The sequence below is a fragment of the Chinchilla lanigera genome, unplaced genomic scaffold, assembly GCF_000276665.1.
Source record: "Chinchilla lanigera isolate Chin_1 unplaced genomic scaffold, ChiLan1.0 scaffold00050, whole genome shotgun sequence".
Taxonomy (NCBI): Eukaryota; Metazoa; Chordata; class Mammalia; order Rodentia; family Chinchillidae; genus Chinchilla; species Chinchilla lanigera.
The window spans coordinates 17,169,703-17,176,723 of record NW_004955451.1 but is presented as its reverse complement, the minus strand read 5'-3'; positions in this window follow the sequence as shown (position 1 = coordinate 17,176,723).

Below are 7,021 nucleotides of genomic sequence, written 5' to 3'. Positions count from 1 at the left end.
GTCTGCCGGGCCGGCCGGCGGGGCTTCCCTGGGGCGCCCCAGTGGGCTCAGCCCGGGAGGGGCGGCGGCTGGGTACGCGTCTCGGGGCAGGGTGCACTCAGGGCCGCAGACCCCGACACAGTGACCGAGGGAGGGGGACGCAGGACGTGGGGGCAGAAGCAGGCGAGATGGCCAGGGGCTGAAGGCCCAGCACTCAGGGAGGCTGAAGCAGGAGGACTGCAAGTTCAGGCATCTTAGCGTCAGGTGTGGCCCAGTGAGACCCTGGGTCCATTCCCAGAGCCAGGGAGGAAAAGGCAGGTGCCATTCAGACATCTGCAGCGCTAAGGCCCCTTACAGAGGTGCTGTTGGGGCGCTGCGGGGACCCCCAGACCTTCGCGTTGCACGCAGCAACCCCACAGCCGCGGTGCAGAGCTGGATCCGCGTAGCCAGGGTCGCTTGTCCTAGTGTCCGGTCGCACACGGCCAGCAGCGGCCACCAGGGGGCGCTGCGGTCCGGGTCCCGTTCCCCACCTCGTGGGACCCAGCCTGGCTGAGCCTTCTCCGTCCAGGCGCGGGAGGCTTGTGGGGGCCTGCAGGGATCTCTGCGCTGGCGGGACCCAGGCTTGAGCTTGGGGTGACTGGCCCCCTCCCCGCGGAGCCCCCCGTCCGGCTTCTCAGAGGGAGATCCCCCATTCCTGGGGCTTGGGGCACAGGCTGCAGTCTGTCCCGAATGTGCAGGAGGCTGAGGCAGGCTGAAGCAGGGGCTGATTAGGGATGCCAGGCACTGCAGGGGCTCGAGGAAGCCTCCCCTGGCTCCTGCTGGGCTCTTGAAGGTAAGGAGCAGGTACTGGGGCATAGAGGCCAGGCCTGGCCCGGGGGTGCTGGCCGCGGCAGGGGCACTTAGTATTTTTGTAATAAAACTGTTGATCTGTTATACGCAGTACTGGGGATTGAGCCCAGGGCTTTTACACTAAGCTACACCCCCAGCCCTCACCCCCTTTCTGGGACAGGATCTAGCAGAGCTGCCTGGGTTGGGTTTGAGGCTGTGACCCTCCCGCCTCAGCCTCCCAGAGTGCTGGGTCTTGTCATACACCACCATACCTGGCTTTAATAAAAATTTTAAATTATGGAAATCAGAAAATTACTGAAAATCTCAAAAATTGGAAAAACCAAACCGACACATTTATGTTTTCCCTGTCTTCTCTAAACTTTTTCACACCTTGTTTTGCAAAACTGTACGCAGCTGTGCTGTGCCCTGGGAGCTGGCTGTCCCATGTCCCTCCGGGGTGCGGCTCTGGGCTTTCCGGATCCGCCGCTGAGGCTGCTGTCACCGCGTGGTCCCACGCCTGGCGGCCTGAGTCAGACCTCCGTGTGGCAGGGCCGTGGGCGATGCCCCCTCGCCTGCCTTGGGCCCGTGTCCCTGCGGCGGGTGCCGTGTCCCGGCCTCCTGTCCCTGTGTCTGTGCCCTCTTCCTGACCCACGGTCCTCTCTCAGTGTGGACCACTCCCTCTGCCTGGACGACTTAGCTGTCCCCTCGCGGGTCGGGGCTTCGGGGTGCCTGCCGCCATCGTACCTTTATCTCTGTCCCGTGGGGAGTGTGGGGCTGGGCCAGACCCCCCAGCCTGGCGCAGCCCTGCGCCCCTGGGGTAGCCGCCCCCCTAGCTGAGCCCAGGCCAGGGCGGGGTGGAGACGGTGGGGCAGAGTCCTGGAGCTGCTGTCCCAGGTCCCAGGCACTTGGGCATTTGGGGACCAGGCTGTGCCCCCCTCCCGGGGCTTGGGCAGGGAGGGCTCAGCTCTCAGAGGACACCGCTCCCACGCCTGTGCTGGCCACAGCGGAGGGAACCGGGCCCAGGAGGCGGTGGAGTCCAGGCTCACAGGGAGCCGGCCTGCAGCCCACAGGCCAGGCTGGGCCTCCGTGGGCCACGCCCAGGCTTGCCCCCCCTGCCCCGGGCACCGTGCTAGGCCATGCGTATGCAGGAGCCTGCTCTGCCATCCCCTCTGGCCTCCAGGGACCTTGGGTGCCCTTCCCCCTCCCGGGGCAGCTGAGGGCCCCGAGCCTGTGGGCCCAGGCGCAGTGGGTGTCACCTCCTCTTCCCGGTGCCAGCCACCCTGGGCCCACACCTCCCTGCACACCCTGGCCCCGCCCAGCTGCACAACAGCCCCCTGCCAGAAGGGGGCGCAGAGGGGGTAGGCAAGGTGGTCCCAGGGGTGTCCCTAGGCCTGCCTGAGGGAGGGCAGCCCCCGGAAGTCGGGATCCTGCAGGGAGAGTGTAAGTCCCCTTGGGTCATCAGGACAGTCCCAGGCTGAAGTGCCTGTGAGACAGAGGACAGGAGGCAGGGTGGACCTACAAATCACACATTCAGGGGGCTCTTTGCTTTGTTTGACTTCATTTTTCTCAATTAAAACTATTTGCGGTATTTTCACAGCATAGAGTACTACTGTGCCCTAAAGAAGAGTATAGTCTCTCTTTGTTGTTGTCGTGTTTTTGAACAGGGTTTCCCTATGCACTTCAGGCTGGCCTCGAACTCACAACGGTCATCCTGCCTCAGCTTCCCAAGCGCTGACATTATAGGTGTGCACCACCACGCCCGGCTCAGTTATAGTCATTTATAGGAAAATGGATACACCTGGAGACCATAATTTTTCTGTTGTGCTTTTGAGACAGAGTCTCACTATGTAGTTCAGACTGTCCATGAACTCATTACATAGCTCAGGCTGCCCTCGAACTCGTGGGAATCCTCCTGCCTCAGCCTCTGAGCGCTGGGATTACAGGTGTGCGCCACCCCGCCTGGGTGAGACTGTAATGTTGAGTGGAACGAATCAGCTTAGATATCATGTGGTCCCTCCTAGGTGAGAAAGCCGAAGCATAAAGAGCGAAAGGAAAGACAGACGGTCGCCCTCGGAGGGGGAGTTTGTGGGTGGGAGGCCCGGCGCTGAGGCAGGGGCTGGGCCGCAAAGAGCTGCTCCCCGCCCCGAGTGAGAGGCTCCCCGAGAACGTGACACCAGAGACATTTCTTAGAACTTTTTGTAGCTCGGTGGAACCCAGGCCTCGTGTGTGCGTGGCAAGCGCTCACCACTGGGCTGCCCAGCCCTGGACCTCTTCGTCCCTGACGCAGTAGGTGGTCAGGTGGTCGTGGTGAGACGCATGAAAGCACAGAGGAGCTGCGAAAGCCCCTCTGCCGTCGGGGCGGAGGCCACCGCGTGTGATGTCGCAGAAGGACGAGCCTGCAGGGCTGGGGCCCCCATGCGGGCGGGCGGGGGTCACGAGGCGGTGCCTTCCGCTTCCCGCTTCCTCGCCCTGGGCCGAGGCCGCTTTCCTTTCCACGCCATTTAACCCAGCCCGGCAGGCGGCTCTAATGGCCCATTAAGGCCTCACATCCTGAGTGCGCTCAGGCTCAGGCTCGAGTGTGTGACTTCCGTCCGTCCCTGCAGGAGGAGCCCCCAGAGCTCGGCTCTGCATAACAACCCGCAGGCTAAAGCAGACCTGGAAACCCTAGCCGACCACAGTGGTGCACACCCCAGAACCCAGCTCCTTGGGAGGCTGAGGCAGGAGGATCATAAGGTCAAGGCCAGCCTGGGCAGTGTAGTGACTTAGACCATGACTCAAAATAAAAAGGGCTGGGGGTGCAGCTTAGGGATAAAGCACCTGGGGATTCTACCCCCAGGACGGGGGGGAGGCCCCTGGGCAGCAGGGTGGGCACACGTGACCCTCAGTCAGCCTCCCCAAGCCCTAGGGCAGTCTGGCGGGCAGTGTTGATGAGGTGTTGCGCCTCAGTCTGGCCTGGGGAGCCCTGGGTATTCTTCTTTTTAAGACCTTTGCCTGTAATTGAGTGTGTGTGTACACTTTTTTTCTTTCATACAGGGTCTTGCTAGGTAGCCCAGGCTGATCTCAGGCTTGGAGTGATCCTCCTGCCTCAGCCTCCTGCTGGCCCTATAGAGTGCCTGTAATTTTGTAATTAAAAAATAGTAGCTCTTTGTTTTCATTGGAACTGCTGTGATTAACAGTGAGATGGAATAAACACTTTCTGGCTGAATCACCCTGCTGCCCTTGTGCATTTTCCAGTGGCTGTCGCTGTGCTTCCAGCCGGATTGTGGCGTCTTCTGGGTCCTGGAGCTTCATGTTCTTTGGCTTTATGTGGATTTTATTTCTGAATTTTGAAGCCTGCTGGTTAATTTTGTCTTTAACTTACGCACAGGAGTGTTAAGTTTGTTGGCAGCTGGATGTGTAAGGTCTGCCTCGGTGCTGAGCGGCTGTTCCAGCCCCGCCCCCCACCGGCCCAAGCCCTCAGCAGCTTTCTGCAGGTTGGGGAGAGAAACAAGCAAACCCCCGGCTCCGCCCACCGAGCCGACCACGGGCTTGATTGATCCCTTAATTAATCTGCCGAGGAGATGGATGCGCTGCGGCCGGTCTAGACCGGGCATCGATGGTGACCTTAGCCTGATGCACGGCACAGAAGAGGCTGCGTAGCGGGCGGGGTCCGTCCCTGGGGGGCCGTCTCCGTCTGTGCTGCGGGGGCCCAGGGCTTCCTGGCCACTTGCTGTTTGTGGCACCCGGCGGTGGGGACAGACACACTGCCCGGGACAGCTGCCCACGCCCCGGCCCGGCCTGGGGGGCTGGGGGTGCACGCGCCGCCCCACCCCGGCCTTATCAGCACTGCGGGCCACTCCTCCGGATGCCAGGCTGCGAGGGAGATGAGCACTGGGTACACAGTACCCTGGGCTCTGCAAACATGGACAGGACAGGGGCCAGAGCGGGGCACCGGCCGCTGCCGCCCGCGGGAGGGGGCGGTTCTGGTCGCCCTCCCCGCCGTCCCCACCCGAGCGTCGCTGGAGCCCGCTCCCCCAGGGCTGGGCCCACAACTCCCCACTGTCAGGGCGGCCGCAGCCGCCTTCTCTACCCCTCCTCCAGGGCGCTGCTGACTCGGGCACCCACCTTTCCCTGCGCCCCAGGCTGCCTGGCTGAAGGTCCCTGGAAGTGGGGGCCATGAACGGCTGCCCCCGTGCCCCCGACCAGGGACACAGCGGGTCACAGCCTGGGGTCGCACACCCTGCTGAGCGCGGACGCTGTCCATCTGTGGCGTCTGTCTGCTGGGCACAAGACACGCTGACTGTCAGCTTCAGAGACTTTCCCCGAGCGGAGTGCTCTTGCCTCGTGCCCGAAGCCAGTTCTTTGTTTTCCCCCCAGTACCCCTACTCCCACTGCAGCCTGGGCTACACTCTCCCTCCGATTTTGGCCTGACTCCTGCCTGAAAGGAAGTCTGCCAAGTACAAGTGTTCAAGTTGTGCACTGCACAAGAGCATCACACCTCCAGCTTTGGCTCCCATGGTAGACACTGAGCAGTGCACGCAGGGGATGTACCTTCTCGCTGGGTCCTGGGCCGGCAGGGGAGCCTCGACTCACAGTGACCCCTGAGGGGAGAGGCGTCACCCTGAGGCTGTGCAGCAGCTCTGACGGTGTGTCCCAGGAGCCTGGTGCTCAGAGGCAGCTTCGCGCTGGCGTGGGGGTGCTGCCTGGTGACCCCAGGAGCTGGGTGACGTGGAGGATGGGGGGGTGTCAGGGGCAGGGCTGGCGACTTGGTCTCCCAGCTCCTTTGTGCGGTGCTGGTGGAACCCGGGCCTCGAGCTGGGCTGTACCCCGCTGAGCTCCCCGCCAGCCCGGCTGTATTTTATCCTCAGCTGATTCCCAGGTGGAAACTCGTGGCCTTAGGCGCCCTCCGAGACCACAGCCCGGCTGGGCGTGAGCCATGGCGCAGCAGCCGCGGTCCCATCTGTCCCAGCAGGAGCTACTCAGAGCCCCACAGCAGGAGGGAGGGTGCGTGGAGCACAGGGACGAAAGTGAGCCTGCGGCAGCTGCACACAGCGACAGGCCGAATCTCACAAGCACAATGTCTGCTGTTGTCTTTTTTTTTTTTGACACAGGGTCTGGCTATGTAGCCCAGCCCGGCCTCCAGCTCTGGCAGTGCTCCTGCCTCAGCCTCCGGAGGGCTGGGTGACAGGCGTGTGGCCCACTGACCTGTGAAATGAGCCCTACTCGCGGGCCCCTCTCCTATCTGGCGCTGTGCTGGGAGCTGGAGGTGAGGCCGGGCCTGGGCTCAGGCGCCCTCGGTCGGGGCAGGCGGTGACACGGGCCGGGGTGCCCTTCAGATGGCCGCCTGCGCCCCGGGTTGCAGTGGGGACTCAGGGAGACGACGCCCCCGAAGGCGCAGCGGAGGGCCCTGGGCCCGGTGCAGATTCAGGGGACCCAGAGTGTGCCGTGAGCACGGGGCCGGGAGCAGGGACGCGGAGGGGGGCACGCGGGGCTGCAGCTTGCGGGCAGCACAGGCGTCCCCAGGGCCCCGCGGTCGCGGCTCATTTTCTTGTTTTCCTCCGCTGCCCCTCGGGTGACAGGGCTGAGTCACAGCGGGCGGCTTCCCACGTCCCCGAGCCGTGGCGCGGCTGCCCAGGGGCCGGCAGATGCTCAGCTGCGAGCGAGGCCACCGTGTCCCCTCCCTGCTTCCCCGCAGGCCACCAGGGGCCAGGACGGCGGCACAGGGACCCCAGGCGAGGGGCGGAGGGGGCAGGGGTCCCGGCGGTGCCAGGTGTGGCCCCGGACAGGACCCGGGCCCGGCCTGCGGGGACCTTGGTGGCAGAGCGGGAGGTCAGCCGCTTCGGGTGTGGGACCAGGCAGCTCGTCACTTGTGGAGGGGTGGCCTCGTCCCAGGGGGCTCTGTTCCTGGTTCTGCTTTTCCTTTTTTCCCCTTTCCTCTGTAGAAAAAAGTAAAATCTGTCTGCTGCAGAAAAATCAGAGCTATGGATGGGCCGGAAGGAAGAGCTGCCCCGAAGTGTGAGGGACGCACGGCCGGCCCTGACCTTGAGGACGTCCCCGCAAAGCCCCAGGACCGGGGGACGCCGCGCACCCCACACACCCTGCCGCCTCTTTGTGGCAAGCTGTAAAATGTCGCAGGTGCTAGGGAACCTGAGGACGCCAGGACCTGCGCGCTGCCGTTACCTGTGCTCGTAACCACAGCAGGGATTGTGAGACCCGGGTCGAGGAAATCACAGTC